The following is a 22,994-nucleotide window of genomic DNA, read 5'->3' on the forward strand; positions in this document are numbered from 1 at the left end:
GACGTTTAAGCGCTCTTTTTAATCCTTTTAACGTGCAGAATTCAATGCACAACCGTTTAACCGTCGAAACAAGCGGAACAGCTCGCAAATCTCGATGATTTCGTCGATTTTGATGAAAACTGACCGTCATTTCCTTCCCGTTTAAGATATTTCGACGTTTAAGTGCTCATTCTACTCCATTTAACGTGCAGAATGCAATGCACAACCTTTTAACCGTCGAAACAAGCGGAACAGCTCGCAAATCTCGGTGATTTCGTCGATTTTGATGAAAACTGACCGTCATTTAATTCCCGTTTGAGATATTTCGACGTTTAAACGCTCATTTCACTCCTTTTTACGTGCAGAATGTAATAAACAACCGTTTAACCGTCGAAACAAGCGGAACAGGTCGCAAATCTCGATGATTTCGTCGATTTTGATTAAAACTGACCGTCATTTCCTTCCCGTTTGAGATATTTCGACGTTTAAGCGCTCATTCTACTCCATTTAACGTGCAGAATGCAATGCACAACCTTTTAACCGTCGAAACAAGCGGAACAGCTCGCAAATCTCGGTGATTTCGTCGATTTTGATGAAAACTGACCGTCATTTAATTCCCGTTTGAGATATTTCGACGTTTAAACGCTCATTTCACTCCTTTTTACGTGCAGAATGTAATAAACAACCGTTTAACCGTCGAAACAAGCGGAACAGCTCGCAAATCTCGATGATTTCGTCGATTTTGATGAAAACTGACCGTCATTTCCTACCCGTTTGAGATATTTCGACGTTTTAGCGCTCTTTTTACTCCTTTTTACATGCAGAATGCAATACACGCCAATTTGAGTGTCGAAACAAGCGGAACAGCTTTCAAATCTCGATGATTTCGTCGATTTTGACCAAAACTAACCGTCATTTCCTTCCCGTTTGAGATATTTCGACGTTTAAGCGCTCATTCTACTCCATTTAACGTGCAGAATGCAATGCACAACCTTTTAACCGTCGAAACAAGCGGAACAGCTCGCAAATCTCGGTGATTTCGTCGATTTTGATGAAAACTGACCGTCATTTAATTCCCGTTTGAGATATTTCGACGTTTAAACGCTCATTTCACTCCTTTTTACGTGCAGAATGTAATAAACAACCGTTTAACCGTCGAAACAAGCGGAACAGGTCGCAAATCTCGATGATTTCGTCGATTTTGATTAAAACTGACCGTCATTTCCTTCCCGTTTGAGATATTTCGACGTTTAAGCGCTCATTCTACTCCATTTAACGTGCAGAATGCAATGCACAACCTTTTAACCGTCGAAACAAGCGGAACAGCTCGCAAATCTCGGTGATTTCGTCGATTTTGATGAAAACTGACCGTCATTTAATTCCCGTTTGAGATATTTCGACGTTTAAACGCTCATTTCACTCCTTTTTACGTGCAGAATGTAATAAACAACCGTTTAACCGTCGAAACAAGCGGAACAGCTCGCAAATCTCGATGATTTCGTCGATTTTGATGAAAACTGACCGTCATTTCCTACCCGTTTGAGATATTTCGACGTTTTAGCGCTCTTTTTACTCCTTTTTACATGCAGAATGCAATACACGCCAATTTGAGTGTCGAAACAAGCGGAACAGCTTTCAAATCTCGATGATTTCGTCGATTTTGACCAAAACTAACCGTCATTTCCTTCCCGTTTGAGATATTTCGACGTTTAAGCGCTCATTCTACTCCATTTAACGTGCAGAATGCAATGCACAACCTTTTAACCGTCGAAACAAGCGGAACAGCTCGCAAATCTCGGTGATTTCGTCGATTTTGATGAAAACTGACCGTCATTTAATTCCCGTTTGAGATATTTCGACGTTTAAACGCTCATTTCACTCCTTTTTACGTGCAGAATGTAATAAACAACCGTTTAACCGTCGAAACAAGCGGAACAGCTCGCAAATCTCGATGATTTCGTCGATTTTGATGAAAACTGACCGTCATTTCCTACCCGTTTGAGATATTTCGACGTTTAAGCGCTCTTTTTACTCCATTTAACGTGCAGAATGCAATGCACAACCGTTTAACCGTCGAAACAAGCGGAACAGCTCGCAAATCTCGATGATTTCGTCGATTTTGATGAAAACTGACCGTCATTTCCTTCCCGTTTGAGATTTTTCGACGATTTAGCGCTCTTTTTACTCCTTTTTACATGCAGAATGCAATACACGCCAATTTGAGTGTCGAAACAAGCGGAACAGCTTTCAAATCTCGATGATTTCGTCGATTTTGAACAAAACTAACCGTCATTTCCTTCCCGTTTGAGATATTTCGACGTTTAAGCGCTCTTTTTACTCCATTTAACGTGCAGAATGCAATGCACAACCGTTTAACCGTCGAAACAAGCGGAACAGGTCGCAAATCTCGATGATTTCGTCGATTTTGATTAAAACTGACCGTCATTTCCTTCCCGTTTGAGATATTTCGACGTTTAAGCGCTCTTTCTACTCCATTTAACGTGCAGAATGCAATGCACGCCAGTTGCAGCGTCGAAACAAGCGGAACAGCTCGCAAATCTCGGTGATTTCGTCGATTTTGATGAAAACTGACCGTCATTTAATTCCCGTTTGAGATATTTCGACGTTTAAACGCTCATTTCACTCCTTTTTACGTGCAGAATGTAATAAACAACCGTTTAACCGTCGAAACAAGCGGAACAGCTCGCAAATCTCGATGATTTCGTCGATTTTGATGAAAACTGACCGTCATTTCCTACCCGTTTGAGATATTTCGACGTTTAAGCGCTCTTTTTACTCCATTTAACGTGCAGAATGCAATGCACAACCGTTTAACCGTCGAAACAAGCGGAACAGCTCGCAAATCTCGATGATTTCGTCGATTTTGATGAAAACTGACCGTCATTTCCTTCCCGTTTGAGATTTTTCGACGATTTAGCGCTCTTTTTACTCCTTTTTACATGCAGAATGCAATACACGCCAATTTGAGTGTCGAAACAAGCGGAACAGCTTTCAAATCTCGATGATTTCGTCGATTTTGAACAAAACTAACCGTCATTTCCTTCCCGTTTGAGATATTTCGACGTTTAAGCGCTCTTTTTACTCCATTTAACGTGCAGAATGCAATGCACAACCGTTTAACCGTCGAAACAAGCGGAACAGGTCGCAAATCTCGATGATTTCGTCGATTTTGATTAAAACTGACCGTCATTTCCTTCCCGTTTGAGATATTTCGACGTTTAAGCGCTCTTTCTACTCCATTTAACGTGCAGAATGCAATGCACGCCAGTTGCAGCGTCGAAACAAGCGGAACAGCTCGCAAATCTCGATGATTTCGTCGATTTTGAAGAAAACTGACCGTCATTTCCTTCCCATTTGAGATATTTCGACGTTTAAGCGCTCATTTCACTCCTTTTTACTTGCAGAATGTATTAAACAAAAGCTTAACCTTAGAAACAAGCGGAACAGCTCGCAAATCTCGATGATTTCGTCGATTTTGACGAAAACTGACCGTCATTTCCTTCCCGTTTGAGATTTTTCGACGTTTTAGCGCTCTTTTTACTCCTTTTTACGTGCAGAATGCAATGCACGCCAGTTGCAGCGTCGAAACAAGCGGAACAGCTCGCAAATCTCGATGATTTCGTCGATTTTGAAGAAATCTGACCGTCATTTCCTTCCCATTTGAGATATTTCGACGTTTAAGCGCTCTTTCTACTCCATTTAACGTGCAGAATGCAATGCACAACCTTTTAACCGTCGAAACAAGCGGAACAGCTCGCAAATCGCTTTGATTTCGCCGATTTTGATGAAAACTGACCGTCATTTAATTCCCGTTTGTGATATTTCGACGTTTAAACGCTCATTTCACTCCTTTTTACTTGCAGAATGTATTAAACAACCGCTTAACCGTCGAAACAAGCGGTACAGCTCGCAAATCTCGATGATTTCGACGATTTTGAAGAAAACTGACCGTCATTTCCTTCCCATTTGAGATATTTCGACGTTTAAGCGCTCTTTTTACTCCATTTAACGTGCAGAATGCAATGCACAACCGTTTAACCGTCGAAACAAGCGGAACAGCTCGCAAATCTCGATGATTTCGTCGATTTTGATGAAAACTGACCGTCATTTCCTTCCCGTTTAAGATATTTCGACGTTTAAGTGCTCATTCTACTCCATTTAACGTGCAGAATGCAATGCACAACCTTTTAACCGTCGAAACAAGCGGAACAGCTCGCAAATCTCGATGATTTCGTCGATTTTGATTAAAACTGACCGTCATTTCCTTCCCGTTTGTGATATTTGGACGTTTAAACGCTCATTTCACTCCTTTTTACTTGCAGAATGTATTAAACCACCGCTTAACCGTCGAAACAAGCGGAACAGCTCGCATATCTCGATGATTTCGTCGATTTTGATGAAAACTGACCGTCATTTCCTTCCCGTTTGTGATATTTCGACGTTTAAACGCTCTGTCACGTCCCGCGCTCCGCACGTGCCGTAACGAAGATACAAAATTACTATACGCAAATCAGCGCGAGAAAAATTTGAATACACCAAGGAACACACGCTACTACAAAACAAAATAAAAAATTAACAAATGAGGGCGACAAATAAATCCAACTATCAGTATAAAATAAAGTAAATAAAATCAATTAATAAACTGGACTAGATACGAACCGATCAAATAAATCAAGAATAAGGATTATATATGACAAATTTGCAAAATAAAGGAAAAGGAGCAACAAGAAGATATACTACAATCAATCAACGAAGACGGAATATGTAAAATACAAAAGAAAGAATTTAAATCAGTAAATAAAAATTAATTAATGAATTAAACGAGTCGCGAACCAAACGAGTAAATCAAGAAATAAGAATAACTACAAAAGGAAAATAATTGAAACACCAGGAATATATGTGTATATAAATATATTTTATTCAATCAACGCAGCAACAACTTGGAGAGTTACATATAAATATAAACATATATGCCAAACATGTAATAACCCAGAAAATATTAGAAACAATACTTCCAATACTATACTAATAATACAAATCCAACATTACCAAACTATAAATATATGAGTATATAAAATCAATGAACTTATAGTCTAACGAATACATAAAACATACAATATTGCATTATTAAAGAAATAGAGGTTACATCGTCAGAAATATATATATGTGTGTATGCGTGTTCTATTCTACTAAATCAAAATTAACAATCTAGTAAACATAAAATAAACAATTAACATTTCACTTCGTATGAAACTACACCACTACAAGAAAGATGTATATGCATATATATATATATATATATATATACGTTTGTGTGTGTTTTATATTATTGAACACTATAAAATAAACTACTTAGCACAATAAATAACACTGTCGAAAAAATTACAAAACATTAGTCACTAAAATACATAATCAAAACTCGTGATCATTCTATTAAAGAATTACATATGAAAACTATACTACGAAACATGCATATATATATATATATATATATATATATATATAATCTAGATTTTAAACCAAGCTATTAATAATCTAAATGAATATAAAAGATATAGAACATACACATAGCACTATTGAAACTAACTAACTACTTGTTAGCAAATCAAGCGATTAAAAATAATTAACACCGCCTCGACTGGGAGAATTGCGTACAGCATAAATATGTAAACCATATCGAACACATAATAATTTGGTAAACGATAGAAATAAAACTCTCAATACTACGTTGTCACATTACAGAACATATATGTATATATGAAAACAAATAATTGACATATAACCTCAAATACACAATTAAAGAATTTATATGAAAAGTCACACTATCAGAAATATATACATATATACTTATATGCGCGTGTGTGTATGCGTGTTCTATTCTACTAAATCAAAATTAACAATCTAGTAAACACGAAATAAACAATTAACATTTCACTTCGTATGAAACTACACCACTACAAGAAACATGTGTATGCATATATATATATATATATATATGTATATATATATATACGTTTGTGTGTGTTTTATATTATTGAACACTATAAAATAAACTACTTAGCACAATAAATAACACTATCGAAAAAATTACAAAACATTAGTCACATTAAAATGACACACAATATAGATATATATATATATATATATATTCACATGAACAATACTATTGTCATTTTAACAATAATAATAACAATAAATATATAGTCTAATTGCGGTAGAATGAGGGAAAACGAGCGACAGACAGAAAAATCAGTTCAATGATAGATTCATTGGCGAAATTAAGAGAGGAGGAGAAGGAAACGTAAAGATAAAATTTGCATCAAACGAAGAAAATTCGAAATCTTAACCAATCCATTAACGCGAACACTCTTGTTTTACCGTCCCTAAAACGCTATATATATATATATATATATATATATACATATATATAACAACTTGAATAATTCCATATTCAAATTTAAATAAATTCTATACAACGAAATTGAACCGAACTCTCAAATAATTCCTACATACAGATATATACATACACATATATATATATATATATATATATATATATATATATATATATATATATATAATTTTAAATAATTCTATACTGAAGTTTAGATAAATTCCGTGCGAACAAATCGAATACTTATTTTTATCCAACTTTAATCCTCTCCCGTGCGAGTATCCCTGCACATAGCAGGTTAGCCGAAAAACGTGGAAATTATTTTATCAGTAGCCTAACACTAGTCAACGCTATCCATAAGTAATTAATTTATCAATAGATTATTTCGAAAATAAGTACAAGGAAATTTTTCTATTCGAAACAGTCCTCAGACTGTTTCTGGTGGCAGCAACTACCGTGTGAGAAATATTTCTTATACAGCCAATTAAATTTAAATCTTTCCCTTCAGATTAAATTAAAATCAAAAGTTTGAATTGACTTTAAACGAGTACGTAACAATAAACTTTCAACTTAGAAATAGATTTTAATCGAAAACCTTGATTCAATATCTTAAATATAATTATATCGTGTAAATTTTCCCCTCCTGACGAAACTCAACTAAATCGAACTAAATTAAATTAAATTAAATTAAACAAAACAAAATAAATTAAAACAAACACAAAAAAACTAATTAAAATTAAAACAATAAAAAAAAAAAATCTTGCGAATTCAACGGTTTAAAATTAATTCAAACAAACAGGAACGTAACATTAGATAGTAATTATATTTTTGGTGGCAGCGGTGGGATACGCTCCACAGAGGATTAAAGTTGTTACATTTATCAATAAATTATATACCTAAGAAATAATGGCGACCGGGCTAGAATCATTAGACGAAGACTTAATCTTGACGTTATCGGAAAAACTTAAAGCATGGGATGCGAATTTTCGCGACATGAATACAAAACTCGTTGATCTACAAAACGGCGTGTATGAACTCAAAGCAAAGCAAGAATCTAATACACCCGCATCGTCGCCTACGACACAACAAGTGACGGCCCAGCCGAGTGGATTTACCCAATCAATTAAAGTAAAAGACGCGATCGTATCGGTGCCAGTGTTCGACGGCTATCGACCATCGGTATTTCAATTTTTAAGAGCTTGCGAGCGCGCGCGAAATATGATTCCTAGGTACCAAGAACCACAATTAGTAAAATTATTAACCAATAAACTCCGCGGACACGCGTTCCTCGCCATCGAAGATACGGAATTAAAGAGCCTAAACGATTTTGGAAATAAATTAAAGGACCTATTCGGCCCAAGGAAATCTCTTAATGAATATAGAGGGGAATTAGGAACGATATTTCAACGACCCGGGGAACACATATTAGATTATATGGACCGAGTTAGAAACCTTAGATTGGCAATAATGGACGGAGAAAAGGGCGACTACGGAATCATTTCCCCCGATATCCAAGAAACTATAGATTGGGAGGTAAGAGAAGCTTTTGTTAAAGGACTTCCGAACGAGGTATATATGCGAGTAAAGCTAGCAGGATACCACACTTTAGAAGACGCATATCGTCAGGCCGTCCATGCAACAAACGAATTGAAACAAATAACCGATAGAACGCGACCCACACGACCGACTCCCTCAAACTATTACAGACGCAATAACGTACGTCCTCCGAACGCTAACAACAATATCAGGAATAACCGCCAAGCAGTGAAAGCAACACGAGAATTAAAACAAGTGAACGATATAATACGATACCAGCGTCCGACACCTCCGAATAATTATAACCGAAACAACGCTCATTCCCCATACAATAGTAATTACATCGGAAACAACCACAGGGATTGGAGATTTGTACCGCCGTCGCGGAAATATCTAAACAATCCGGGAATAGAGGAAGATGCCAGGAAAGGAGCAAGAGCAATAATCTGGGAAGAAAAATGCATAAGTAAATACCTCGACAGAAATCTAAGTCAAAAGAGGGATGACGATCATTTGAATCAATCAACTTTTCAACGCAAACACCATTCCGTTGCTGTGATAAGGGATAACGTCACTTTAAATAGTAACAGGACGCACGACACCACAGACAGGATCATCAGCGAGAAATTTTCCGAACTCCCAAACAAGATAAACAATACTAATGCCAAGGAACTTGCAGAAGAATCGGAAATTAGAAAACTGAACGACGAAACGATAGGCAACGATTATCCACTGCCTAATACCACGGAGATATTGGACCCGCTGGGAAGTGCGAAGTGCCTCTCCACGTTCGACTTGGCAAAGATACAAAAGCAAGGCTCCACGAATTTCGTGAATGTTTCAAACATAATAGAAAAGGAGATAGCGAGTGTATCTCACTCAAAAATTTTTATTAAACCATCAAAAAATAATTTAATCGGACTCAAAGCCAAGCCATTAAATTGCAAGGAAGATCAGACTACAGAGAATAAAAGTATACCTATCCCTATATCCGAAACAGAATATATAAGCAGAAAGGTTTGTAATAAAAATTCAAAGAATAATTCTAAATCTACCGAAAATATTCCTAAACGTTCCGTACAAATAAATAATAATTTAATTATAATAAGCACTTCCAGTGAAACTATTCATCCTGAAAAGCTAGAGAAAAATCAACGTGTTGCGAATAAAGTAAATAAAGTAGAATGGATAACTAAGGAAAAGGATTCTAAACATTTTCAAGCCGAAAAAACGCAAGTTCAACGTGTTCAAGGAAATAAAAAGGGAGAAAATAGGGAATCACCAGTCAAGGATATATATAAAAATTCGAATAAGTACGCTAGCCATTGGATTATAAATGGATTAAAAATACTTCATTGGTTGTTACATCTAGCATTTGACGTAGATAACATGAGTACTAATCTTATGATTCCTCTTGGAAAATATAGATGGTATCACACTATACTATATCTAAAATATATTTGGGTTAATATATTATTATTTTGGGCATTTTCAAAAATTTGTATTTTAAATGCTATTGGCAAGCAATTGGATAATTGGATCGGTGTCAGTAAACTTGCGTGTTGGCGCAGAATAAAAACTAAAATGAAGAAAAGGAAGTGTGACACTGTTCGTCGAATAATACAGATAGTGGAAACCTAAAAAGGAAAAAGAAAATTATTAAGTGTGCTCCGATTATTGTTTGAATATAAAATGTGTTAATTCAATGAATAATTAAAATAGTGAAAGTGAAAGTTACCTTGTGAATAAGTAATCAACATACAAGAAAGGTGTACGTGCAAGTATAGGTTGTGAATCTTTGTTTGTGGAACGTAATGTATGACAACTACCTAAAATAAGTGAATAAATTAGTTTCAATTGTTTCAGTGCAAAATACAAGATTACTAAATGTCATAATTATATTGTGGTTAAAACAAAAGCAAGTGTGACTCTGTTCGTCGAATAATACAGATAGTGGAAACCTAAAAAGGAAAAAGAAAATTATTAAGTGTGCTCCGATTATTGTTTGGATATAAAATGTGTTAATTCAATGAATAATTAAAATAGCGAAAGTGAAGTTTACATTGTGAACAAGTAATCATCATACAAGAAAGTGTATGTGCAAATATAGGTTATGGATCCCTGTTTGCGGAATACAATGTACGACAGCCAGCTGAAATAAATGAATGAATTAACTTCAAGTGTTTCAATGCAAAATACAATATTACTAAATGTTATAACAATATTGTGATCAAATCAGAAGGAAGAGTGACACTGTTCGTCGAATAATACAGATAGTGAAAACCTAAAAAGGAAAAAGAAAACTATTAAGTGTGCTCCGATTATTGTTTGAATATAAAATGTGTTAATTCAATGAATAACTAAAATAGTGAAAGTGAAAGTCACCTTGCGAACAAGTAATCGCTATACAAAAGATTTACGTGCAAAATAGGCCATGGATCCCCGTTTGCGGAACACCATGTACGACAGCCAGCTGAAAGTAAATAAATGGATTAACTTCGATCGCCTTAATACAAGATGCAACACTACTAAACGTCATAGCAAGACTATGAAAGTGTGACACTGTTCGTCGAATGGCACAGATAACAGGTAACCTGAAAAAAAAAGGGGGGGGAAAGATTACTACAAGTGCTCCAATTATTGTTTGAATATGAAAAGTAATAGTTCAACGAATATTTAAAACAGTGAAGGTGCAACTTACCTCATGAACAATCAAACACCATACAAGAAGCGCACAAGCATGAATTTCACAAATTAATAAGAAGAAATGAAATAGTTGATAAGTATAGAAAGTGGTTACGAAGATAATTAAGATAGATTAATTGGAAGCTAGTAATAGATAGAACCGGAGTAAAAAGATAGTATATTGTATTAACTATTATATCTAACATGTAGAAGCATATTTTGTAATACACAATAGCGGTCGCTCACACAATATATCATACACATATTGAATTAATAAATTAAACAGTACCTTTATGATCGCAGACATAGGATGATTGAAGGCAACCATAGTAAGTATCCAAGGTAATACCGAAGAATCTGATGGTGTTGTGAGAATGATCCAGGTAAGCAACGCAGCATCAAAAATCTAAAAAGGAAAATTTTTTTTTTTTACAAACAATGTTAATCTAACAAATAAGACTTAATCGCTAATAAAGGAACTAATTCATATCAAACATAAAATAATAACAATAGCAAACATAAGCAATAATAAAATTAATAGGGAAATAAGAAAGGTTAATAAACACAGAAATAGGTTAGAAACTAATCACGATAGACTAACTAAATATTAACAAGTCATGACTGAACTTAGTACCAAAGAATAAAGTTGTAGTACATGAAAGCGACTGGTAACACAATACACAAAATACTAACTAAATTAAACGAGACTTATATAAACGCAAGTCACGTATAACCAAAACAATGACCATTGAAATTCGATAACAATATAACCCATGTTATTGCATTAAAGTAACACGCGGTATTTACACACACAATACCATGAAACACAAAACAACATTACAAAACACTACTAAATAAAATCATAACCAGTTATTTCAATAATACATTACTGTTGACATTAAAACAACACCATACCAGAGATACACGCGAGCGACCATGTTGGAAAAAAAATCCGTCGCGCACACCCCACACACACACACCTCAACACGAATAATAACCAATACAATGTAATATAGGATCATGATAGCTATGTTAGGTACTAATAAAAAAAAAAAAAAAAAAAAAAAAGAGAAATAATAAATAATAACTAACATAATCATAACATATTACATATATATTATATTATATACAGGGATACAATATTCATATAAAGGAACAGGTCCGAACGAAATATATAAAAAAAAAAAAAAAAAAAGAGAAAATATATTAATTGTTTTTGTATGTATGTACAGAACGAGTGGCGAACTCATCAATTCCGACATAGAAAACCCAGACGGACCCGAGCTCGCATTCAATCTGGAGGTGACGAAGGAGGTTGAGTCCTGCCTCTGTGCTCGGTTGATATGCTCCGTTTACCATTTTTATAGCGGCTATCCTTGTCAAGATTGTTTCGACAACCTAGATCCAGACGAGCAGGACCTATGTGAAGAGCCGCCCACTCATTTCCTATGCGGAGTACCTGCAAGTATACAAATATCATACTGCAGCATGTGCGATGTAAGCCTGGCGAACCTACAACGCGCTATATCATGCCTCCAATGCATGATGGTCTACAATGATCTGACTCACCTTGAAAGAGAATTTTTAGTTCAAGGAATGATACTCCGCACCATTGAAATATAACGTACCTGTATACTTATGCTATCTACCTGTAAACAAACAACATTAATAACTATACATATAATTTTCATTCATGTTTACCAATATATATACACGCATGTTTTAAAGTAGACGATATTTGCAACACTCACTTCCATTGACGATGCAAGTGACTCATAAAATAAACTGTCATATTTATACACACATATATATATATATATGAAAACAAGCTACATTTATGACATTTATACCTATTGATAATATATACTTATATATATTTATAACGATAAAATAAATCCCATTTATATTACTCACCAAAACGTATGCATATATGTATATAATTATAACTCAAGTAGCCTTCATAAAATTATCTTCACTGATAGCATATACATCAAACCTAAAATAAAACAAGTTGTAATAAAGAAAAAAAGAAAGAAAATGGAGGAAAGGGAGAAGAGAAAATGTATAAATATAATTTCCTTTTCTATACACATATATATATATATATTAAAAGGTTATTCTTATTTCTAATAAACTCAAGAGTAAGAAACAATTTAATAAATTGCTAATAGCAAGATGAATCACCTGGTCATCGTACTTACCCTCATCAAAATAACATGTGGCCTGGTTGGATACGACTGCAATGACAATCACCTCAACGTTACCACCATCTCTTTAAACTCCATCGGGGACTGCAGCATACAACCTACAACGACAGAAACCCAAGATATTTATATTCAACTACTGCAACTCTCAGAATTCGAATTTACCAGTGTGAGGCAATGCAAGGTGCAAATAACTCGAATTATATATTACTGTGGCATGCACTCCCACACGTCGGCAGTGCATAATGGATTCGCCGAATACCTCCATGAAACAACTGCCCAACAATGTGCAAGGATGCACCAGGACGCCGGCAAGTTATCAGACGGCGGCAGCTGCCAGGGAACACAATATGTAGACCCATACGGGAGCTGGGAAAAGGTCGTTGTACAAGCCACAGTAAGGCGAAGGAAACTGTTTAGACGCAAAGGACGGACACACTTATTGGCAACCACAACCACCCTCACCATGCAAATTTGATCAATACGACGTATTGTATGAGAGAATCGCCACAAAGATCCAGGAGAAAAGGACCAACGGGGAACCAGTGCAACCAGTTTACACACTAACAACACGGGAAGTAACATTTGCACTGACTAAAACTGGAGAACAACCAACGGCATCTGTATCCGCCTTGAGCGAATTCAGAGACGCCCTCAGTCAAATTTCCTCCGGAAATTTGAACTCCAAGGGCGGGGGTGTCACGTCCCGCGCTCCGCACGTGCCGTAACGAAGATACAAAATTACTATACGCAAATCAGCGCGAGAAAAATTTGAATACACCAAGGAACACACGCTACTACAAAACAAAATAAAAAATTAACAAATGAGGGCGACAAATAAATCCAACTATCAGTATAAAATAAAGTAAATAAAATCAATTAATAAACTGGACTAGATACGAACCGATCAAATAAATCAAGAATAAGGATTATATATGACAAATTTGCAAAATAAAGGAAAAGGAGCAACAAGAAGATATACTACAATCAATCAACGAAGACGGAATATGTAAAATACAAAAGAAAGAATTTAAATCAGTAAATAAAAATTAATTAATGAATTAAACGAGTCGCGAACCAAACGAGTAAATCAAGAAATAAGAATAACTACAAAAGGAAAATAATTGAAACACCAGGAATATATGTGTATATAAATATATTTTATTCAATCAACGCAGCAACAACTTGGAGAGTTACATATAAATATAAACATATATGCCAAACATGTAATAACCCAGAAAATATTAGAAACAATACTTCCAATACTATACTAATAATACAAATCCAACATTACCAAACTATAAATATATGAGTATATAAAATCAATGAACTTATAGTCTAACGAATACATAAAACATACAATATTGCATTATTAAAGAAATAGAGGTTACATCGTCAGAAATATATATATGTGTGTATGCGTGTTCTATTCTACTAAATCAAAATTAACAATCTAGTAAACATAAAATAAACAATTAACATTTCACTTCGTATGAAACTACACCACTACAAGAAAGATGTATATGCATATATATATATATATATATATATATATACGTTTGTGTGTGTTTTATATTATTGAACACTATAAAATAAACTACTTAGCACAATAAATAACACTGTCGAAAAAATTACAAAACATTAGTCACTAAAATACATAATCAAAACTCGTGATCATTCTATTAAAGAATTACATATGAAAACTATACTACGAAACATGCATATATATATATATATATATATATATAATCTAGATTTTAAACCAAGCTATTAATAATCTAAATGAATATAAAAGATATAGAACATACACATAGCACTATTGAAACTAACTAACTACTTGTTAGCAAATCAAGCGATTAAAAATAATTAACACCGCCTCGACTGGGAGAATTGCGTACAGCATAAATATGTAAACCATATCGAACACATAATAATTTGGTAAACGATAGAAATAAAACTCTCAATACTACGTTGTCACATTACAAAACATATATGTATATATGAAAACAAATAATTGACATATAACCTCAAATACACAATTAAAGAATTTATATGAAAAGTCACACTATCAGAAATATATACATATATACTTATATGCGCGTGTGTGTATGCGTGTTCTATTCTACTAAATCAAAATTAACAATCTAGTAAACACGAAATAAACAATTAACATTTCACTTCGTATGAAACTACACCACTACAAGAAACATGTATATGCATATATATATATATATATGTATATATATATATACGTTTGTGTGTGTTTTATATTATTGAACACTATAAAATAAACTACTTAGCACAATAAATAACACTATCGAAAAAATTACAAAACATTAGTCACATTAAAATGACACACAATATAGATATATATATATATATATATATTCACATGAACAATACTATTGTCATTTTAACAATAATAATAACAATAAATATATAGTCTAATTGCGGTAGAATGAGGGAAAACGAGCGACAGACAGAAAAATCAGTTCAATGATAGATTCATTGGCGAAATTAAGAGAGGAGGAGAAGGAAACGTAAAGATAAAATTTGTATCAAACGAAGAAAATTCGAAATCTTAACCAATCCATTAACGCGAACACTCTTGTTTTACCGTCCCTAAAACGCTATATATATATATATATATATATATACATATATATAACAACTTGAATAATTCCATATTCAAATTTAAATAAATTCTATACAACGAAATTGAACCGAACTCTCAAATAATTCCTACATACAGATATATACATACACATATATATATATATATATATATATATATATATATATATATATATATATATAATTTTAAATAATTCTATACTGAAGTTTAGATAAATTCCGTGCGAACAAATCGAATACTTATTTTTATCCAACTTTAATCCTCTCCCGTGCGAGTATCCCTGCACATAGCAGGTTAGCCGAAAAACGTGGAAATTATTTTATCAGTAGCCTAACACTAGTCAACGCTATCCATAAGTAATTAATTTATCAATAGATTATTTCGAAAATAAGTACAAGGAAATTTTTCTATTCGAAACAGTCCTCAGACTGTTTCTGGTGGCAGCAACTACCGTGTGAGAAATATTTCTTATACAGCCAATTAAATTTAAATCTTTCCCTTCAGATTAAATTAAAATCAAAAGTTTGAATTGACTTTAAACGAGTACGTAACAATAAACTTTCAACTTAGAAATAGATTTTAATCGAAAACCTTGATTCAATATCTTAAATATAATTATATCGTGTAAATTTTCCCCTCCTGACGAAACTCAACTAAATCGAACTAAATTAAATTAAATTAAATTAAACAAAACAAAATAAATTAAAACAAACACAAAAAAACTAATTAAAATTAAAACAATAAAAAAAAAAAATCTTGCGAATTCAACGGTTTAAAATCAATTCAAACAAACAGGAACGTAACAGCTCATTTCACTCCTTTTTGCTTGCAGAATGTATTAAACCACCGCTTAACCGTCGAAACAAGCGGAACAGCTCGCATATCTCGATGATTTCGTCGATTTTGATGAAAACTGACCGTCATTTCCTTCCCGTTTGTGATATTTCGACGTTTAAACGCTCATTTCACTCCTTTTTACTTGCAGAATGTATTAAACAACCGCTTAACCGTCGAAACAAGCGGAACAGCTCGCAAATCTCGATGATTTCGTCGATTTTGATGAAAACTGACCGTCATTTCCTTCCCGTTTGAGATTTTTCGACGCTTTAGCGCTCTTTTTACTCCTTTTTACGTGCAGAATGCAATACACGCCAGTTGCAGCGTCGAAACAAGCCGAACAGCTCGCAAATCTCGATGATTTCGTCGATTTTGATGAAAACTGACCGTCATTTAATTCCCGTTTGAGATATTTCGACGTTTAAACGCTCATTTCACTCCTTTTTACGTGCAGAATGTAATAAACAACCGTTTAACCGTCGAAACAAGCGGAACAGCTCGCAAATCTCGATGATTTCGTCGATTTTGATGAAAACTGACCGTCAATTCCTACCCGTTTGAGATATTTCGACGTTTAAGCGCTCTTTTTACTCCATTTAACGTGCAGAATGCAATGCACAACCGTTTAACCGTCGAAACAAGCGGAACAACTCGCAAATCTCGATGATTTCGTCGATTTTGATGAAAACTGACCGTCATTTCCTTCCCGTTTGAGATTTTTCGACGTTTTAGCGCTCTTTTTACTCCTTTTTACATGCAGAATGCAATACACGCCAATTTGAGTGTCGAAACAAGCGGAACAGCTTTCAAATCTCGATGATTTCGTCGATTTTGACCAAAACTAACCGTCATTTCCTTCCCGTTTGAGATATTTCGACGTTTAAGCGCTCTTTTTACTCCATTTAACGTGCAGAATGCAATGCACAACCGTTTAACCGTCGAAACAAGCGGAACAGCTCGCAAATCTCGATGATTTCGTCGATTTTGATTAAAACTGACCGTCATTTCCTTCCCGTTTGAGATATTTCGATGTTTAAGCGCCCTTTTTACTCCTTTTAACGTGCAGAATGCAATGCACGCCAGTTGCAGCGTCGAAACAAGCGGAACAGCTCGCAAATCTCGATGATTTCGTCGATTTTGAAGAAAACTGACCGTCATTTCCTTCCCATTTGAGATATTTCGACGTTTAAGCGCTCTTTCTACTCCATTTAACGTGCAGAATGCAATGCACGCCAGTTGCAGCGTCGAAACAAGCGGAACAGCTCGCAAATCTCGATGATTTCGTCGATTTTGAAGAAAACTTACCGTCATTTCCTTCCCATTTCAGATATTTCGACGTTTAAGCGCTCATTTCACTCCTTTTTACTTGCAGAATGTATTAAACAACCGCTTAACCTTCGAAACAAGCGGAACAGCTCGCAAATCTCGATGATTTCGTCGATTTTGACGAAAACTGACCGTCATTTCCTTCCCGTTTGAGATTTTTCGACGTTTTAGCGCTCTTTTTACTCCTTTTTACGTGCAGAATGCAATGCACGCCAGTTGCAGCGTCGAAACAAGCGGAACAGCTCGCAAATCTCGATGATTTCGTCGATTTTGAAGAAATCTGACCGTCATTTCCTTCCCATTTGAGATATTTCGACGTTTAAGCGCTCTTTCTACTCCATTTAACGTGCAGAATGCAATGCACAACCTTTTAACCGTCGAAACAAGCGGAACAGCTCGCAAATCGCTTTGATTTCGCCGATTTTGATGAAAACTGACCGTCATTTAATTCCCGTTTGTGATATTTCGACGTTTAAACGCTCATTTCACTCCTTTTTACTTGCAGAATGTATTAAACAACCGCTTTACCGTCGAAACAAGCGGTACAGCTCGCAAATCTCGATGATTTCGACGATTTTGAAGAAAACTGACCGTCATTTCCTTCCCATTTGAGATATTTCGACGTTTAAGCGCTCTTTTTACTCCATTTAACGTGCAGAATGCAATGCACAACCGTTTAACCGTCGAAACAAGCGGAACAGCTCGCAAATCTCGATGATTTCGTCGATTTTGATGAAAACTGACCGTCATTTCCTTCCCGTTTAAGATATTTCGACGTTTAAGTGCTCATTCTACTCCATTTAACGTGCAGAATGCAATGCACAACCGTTTAACCGTCGAAACAAGCGGAACAGGTCGCAAATCTCGATGATTTCGTCGATTTTGATTAAAACTGACCGTCATTTCCTTCCCGTTTGAGATATTTCGATGTTTAAGCGCCCTTTTTACTCCTTTTAACTTGCAGAATGCAATGCACGCCAGTTGCAGCGTCGAAACAAGCGGAACAGCTCGCAAATCTCGATGATTTCGTCGATTTTGAAGAAAACTGACCGTCATTTCCTTCCCATTTGAGATATTTCGACGTTTTAGCGCTCTTTTTACTCCTTTTTACGTGCAGAATGCAATGCACGCCAGTTGCAGCGTCGAAACAAGCGGAACAGCTCGCAAATCTCGATGATTTCGTCGATTTTGAAGAAATCTGACCGTCATTTCCTTCCCATTTGAGATATTTCGACGTTTAAGCGCTCTTTCTACTCCATTTAACGTGCAGAATGCAATGCACAACCTTTTAACCGTCGAAACAAGCGGAACAGCTCGCAAATCGCTTTGATTTCGCCGATTTTGATGAAAACTGACCGTCATTTAATTCCCGTTTGTGATATTTCGACGTTTAAACGCTCATTTCACTCCTTTTTACTTGCAGAATGTATTAAACAACCGCTTAACCGTCGAAACAAGCGGTACAGCTCGCAAATCTCGATGATTTCGACGATTTTGAAGAAAACTGACCGTCATTTCCTTCCCATTTGAGATATTTCGACGTTTAAGCGCTCTTTTTACTCCATTTAACGTGCAGAATGCAATGCACAACCGTTTAACCGTCGAAACAAGCGGAACAGCTCGCAAATCTCGATGATTTCGTCGATTTTGATGAAAACTGACCGTCATTTCCTTCCCGTTTAAGATATTTCGACGTTTAAGTGCTCATTCTACTCCATTTAACGTGCAGAATGCAATGCACAACCTTTTAACCGTCGAAACAAGCGGAACAGCTCGCAAATCTCGATGATTTCGTCGATTTTGATTAAAACTGACCGTCATTTCCTTCCCGTTTGTGATATTTCTACGTTTAAACGCTCATTTCACTCCTTTTTACTTGCAAAATGTATTAAACCACCGCTTAACCGTCGAAACAAGCGGAACAGCTCGCATATCTCGATGATTTCGTCGATTTTGATGAAAACTGACCGTCATTTCCTTCCCGTTTGTGATATTTCGACGTTTAAACGCTCATTTCACTCCTTTTTGCTTGCAGAATGTATTAAACCACCGCTTAACCGTCGAAACAAGCGGAACAGCTCGCATATCTCGATGATTTCGTCGATTTTGATGAAAACTGACCGTCATTTCCTTCCCGTTTGTGATATTTCGACGTTTAAACGCTCATTTCACTCCTTTTTACTTGCAGAATGTATTAAACAACCGCTTAACCGTCGAAACAAGCGGAACAGCTCGCAAATCTCGATGATTTCGTCGATTTTGATGAAAACTGACCGTCATTTCCTTCCCGTTTGAGATTTTTCGACGTTTTAGCGCTCTTTTTACTCCTTTTTACATGCAGAATGCAATACACGCCAATTTGAGTGTCGAAACAAGCGGAACAGCTTTCAAATCTCGATGATTTCGTCGATTTTGACCAAAACTAACCGTCATTTCCTTCCCGTTTGAGATATTTCGACGTTTAAGCGCTCTTTTTACTCCTTTTAACGTGCAGAATGCAATGCACAACCTTTTAACCGTCGAAACAAGCGGAACAGCTCGCAAATCTCGATGATTTCGTCGATTTTGATTAAAACTGACCGTCATTTCCTTCCCGTTTGTGATATTTGGACGTTTAAACGCTCATTTCACTCCTTTTTACTTGCAGAATGTATTAAACCACCGCTTAACCGTCGAAACAAGCGGAACAGCTCGCATATCTCGATGATTTCGTCGATTTTGATGAAAACTGACCGTCATTTCCTACCCGTTTGAGATATTTCGACGTTTAAGCGCTCTTTTTACTCCATTTAACGTGCAGAATGCAATGCACAACCGTTTAACCGTCGAAACAAGCGGAACAGCTCGCAAATCTCGATGATTTCGTCGATTTTGATGAAAACTGACCGTCATTTCCTTCCCGTTTGAGATTTTTCGACGTTTTAGCGCTCTTTTTACTCCTTTTTACATGCAGAATGCAATACACGCCAATTTGAGTGTCGAAACAAGCGGAACAGCTTTCAAATCTCGATGATTTCGTCGATTTTGACCAAAACTAACCGTCATTTCCTTCCCGTTTGAGATATTTCGACGTATAAGCGCTCTTTTTACTCCATTTAACGTGCAGAATGCAATGCACAACCGTTTAACCGTCGAAACAAGCGGAACAGCTCGCAAATCGCTTTGATTTCGTCGATTTTGATGAAAACTGACCGTCATTTCCTTCCCGTTTGTGATATTTCGACGTTTAAACGCTCATTTCACTCCTTTTTACTTGCAGAATGTATTAAACAACCGCTTAACCGTCGAAACAAGCGGAACAGCTCGCAAATCTCGATGATTTCGTCGATTTTGATGAAAACTGACCGTCATTTCCTTCCCGTTTGAGATTTTTCGACGTTTTAGCGCTCTTTTTACTCCTTTTTACGTCCAGAATGCAATACACGCTAGTTTCAGCTTCGAAACAAGCGGAACAGCTCGCAAATCTCGATGATTTCGTCGATTTTGATGAAAACTGACCGTCATTTCCTTCCCGTTTGTGATATTTCGACGTTTAAACGCTCATTTCACTCCTTTTTACTTGCAGAATGTATTATACAACCGCTTAACCGTCGAAACAAGCGGAACAGCTCGCAAATCTCGATGATTTCGTCGATATTGACGAATACTTACCGTCATTTCCTTCCCGTTTGAGCTTTTTCGACGTTTTAGCTCTCTTTTTACTCCTTTTTACGTGCAGAATGCAATACACGCCAGTTGCAGCGTCGAAACAAGCGGAACAGCTCGCAAATCTCGACGATTTCGTCGATTTTGATGAAAACTGAGCGTCATTTCCTTCCCGTTTGAGATATTTCGACGTTTAAACGCTCATTTCACTCCTTTTTACGTGCAGAATGCAACGCACAACCGTTTAACCGTCGAAACAAGCGGAACAGCTAGCAAATCTCAATGATTTCGTCGATTTTGATGAAAACTGACCGTCATTTCCTTCCCGTTTGAGATATTTCGACGTTTAAACGCTCATTTCACTCCTTTTTACGTGCAGAATGCGATGCATAACCGTTTAACCTTCGAAACAAGCGGAACAGCTCGCAAATCTCGATGATTTCGTCGATTTTGATGAAAACTGACCGTCATTTAATTCCCGTTTGAGATATTTCGACGTTTAAACGCTCATTTCACTGCTTTTTACGTGCAGAATGTAATAAACAACCGTTTAACCGTCTAAACAAGCGGAACAGCTCGCAAATCTCGATGATTTCGTCGATTTTGATGAAAACTGACCGTCATTTCCTACCCGTTTGAGATATTTCGACGTTTAAGCGCTCTTTTTACTCCATTTAACGTGCAGAATGCAATGCACAACCGTTTAACCGTCGAAACAAGCGGAACAGCTTTCAAATCTCGATGATTTCGTCGATTTTGACCAAAACTAACCGTCATTTCCTTCCCGTTTGAGATATTTCGACGTATAAGCGCTCTTTTTACTCCATTTAACGTGCAGAATGCAATGCACAACCGTTTAACCGTCGAAACAAGCGGAACAGCTCGCAAATCGCTTTGATTTCGTCGATTTTGATGAAAACTGACCGTCATTTCCTTCCCGTTTGAGATATTTCGACGTTTAAGCGCTCTTTTTACTCCTTTTAACGTGCAGAATGCAATGCACAACCGTTTAACCGTCGAAACAAGCGGAACAGCTCGCAAATCGCTTTGATTTCGTCGATTTTGATGAAAACTGACCGTCATTTCCTTCCCGTTTGTGATATTTCGACGTTTAAGCGCTCTTTTTACTCCATTTAACGTGCAGAACGCAATGCACAACCGCTTAACCGTCGAAACAAGCGGAACAGCTCGCAAATCTCGATGATTTCGTCGATTTTGATGAAAACTGACCGTCATTTCCTTCCCGTTTGAGATATTTCGACGTTTAAGCGCTCTTTTTACTCCTTTTAACGTGCAGAATGCAATGCACAACCGTTTAACCGTCGAAACAAGCGGAACAGCTCGCAAATCGCTTTGATTTCGTCGATTTTGATGAAAACTGACCGTCATTTCCTTCCCGTTTGTGATATTTCGACGTTTAAGCGCTCTTTTTACTCCATTTAACGTGCAGAACGCAATGCACAACCGCTTAACCGTCGAAACAAGCGGAACAGCTCGCAAATCTCGATGATTTCGTCGATTTTGATGAAAACTGACCGTCATTTCCTTCCCGTTTGAGATTTTTCGACGTTTTAGCGCTCTTTTTACTCCTTTTTACGTGCAGAATGCAATACACGCCAGTTGCAGCGTCGAAACAAGCCGAACAGCTCGCAAATCTCGATGATTTCGTCGATTTTGATGAAAACTGACCGTCATTTAATTCCCGTTTGAGATATTTCGACGTTTAAACGCT

At 36.1% G+C, this 22,994-nt stretch overlaps 1 long non-coding RNA gene across 1 annotated transcript; it reads right to left on the reverse strand.

Moving 5' to 3' along the window:
* Positions 1-9,529: 9,529 nt before the first annotated feature.
* On the reverse strand, positions 9,530-10,081 carry LOC138189479 (uncharacterized). Its single transcript, XR_011176052.1, has 3 exons — positions 9,993-10,081; positions 9,669-9,891; positions 9,530-9,567 (listed from the first exon to the last, which is right to left on the reverse strand). It is a non-coding gene; the product is annotated as an uncharacterized LOC138189479 (long non-coding RNA).
* Positions 10,082-22,994: the final 12,913 nt, after the last annotated feature.

This window comes from Bombus flavifrons, unplaced genomic scaffold (assembly GCF_040668555.2).
Source record: "Bombus flavifrons isolate JBK064 unplaced genomic scaffold, iyBomFlav1_principal scaffold0072, whole genome shotgun sequence".
NCBI lineage: Eukaryota > Metazoa > Arthropoda > Insecta > Hymenoptera > Apidae > Bombus > Bombus flavifrons.